The sequence below is a fragment of the Diadema antillarum genome, unplaced genomic scaffold (genome assembly GCF_040938485.1).
Source record: "Diadema antillarum isolate AM-2024a unplaced genomic scaffold, OU_Dant_1.0 scf00000151, whole genome shotgun sequence".
Classification (NCBI taxonomy): Eukaryota; Metazoa; Echinodermata; class Echinoidea; order Diadematoida; family Diadematidae; genus Diadema; species Diadema antillarum.
This window is the reverse complement of record NW_027271040.1, coordinates 2,590,363-2,591,381: the sequence shown is the minus strand read 5'-3', so window position 1 is coordinate 2,591,381 and position 1,019 is coordinate 2,590,363.

Below are 1,019 nucleotides of genomic sequence, written 5' to 3'. Positions count from 1 at the left end.
ATTCATCGCACAGCCAGCACGGTTTGGTAAAGATTAAGCGCTTGAATAGACACCGTACTTCAGAGCCTCTTTTCTCAGTTTACACTTTTCCTGAGTTTGTGCTTTCTTTCCAATATTTAGATAGGTTAGGAGAGTCCATTTGATTTGAGTTATACATCATTTTAAATCTTAAAATATGTTCTTTTAGAATAATTATGGTCTTACCTGAAAATTCATGTCTGGCGACTTTTTGTTTGTTTTGAGGTGCAGGGTCACATTTTGTAATATCAATATCGATCAAATAGACTCATAGCTACATAGTCATCCATCAAACTTGGAATAAAGAATAGCCTAGCTTTCAGCACGCATGATTCTTGGTAGCTTCTCCTTTTTTTTAAAAAAAAGGATCATACTCTTGACTAAATATCAAATTCAATATTATAGACTTTAAAGGGAGGGTACAGTATTGGTGGAGATGAGAATTGAGCTTTTAACTTTTTGCAAGATACCAAGAAAACACTTATGATACAGTACAGAGCATACCATTTTAAGAGGAATTCAAAGTTTATTTGATGAAAATCGGGTTTGGAATGACTAAAACATCCAAAAACAAAGTAAAACAAAGCGATCGTAATAAAGTGTGGGTCCCACACTTTATTAGAATCGCTCTTTTTTTGGATATCTCAGCCATTTCAAGACTAATTTTCATCAAATAAACGTTGAATTCCTCATAGAATTACACGCTCTTTCATATTTCATAAGAGGTTTCTCATTATCTCACCAAAAAATGTTAGAAACCTAAAATTAGGTCTCAACCAAAACTGTACGATCCCTTTAACCCAATTTGTGTTGCATAATTGAAGCATCGCATCAATAATCCAAGGGCCACGTGCTTGCTGTTTGCTCGGTTTTATAATTATTGAACGATGTGACATTATGACAATGACTGCAACATGTCATTCCAGGGTATCATATCCCCCCCCCCCCGAAAAAAAAAATCAAATAAATAAAGACAAACATTTCAGAAAATTGCAGTGGTA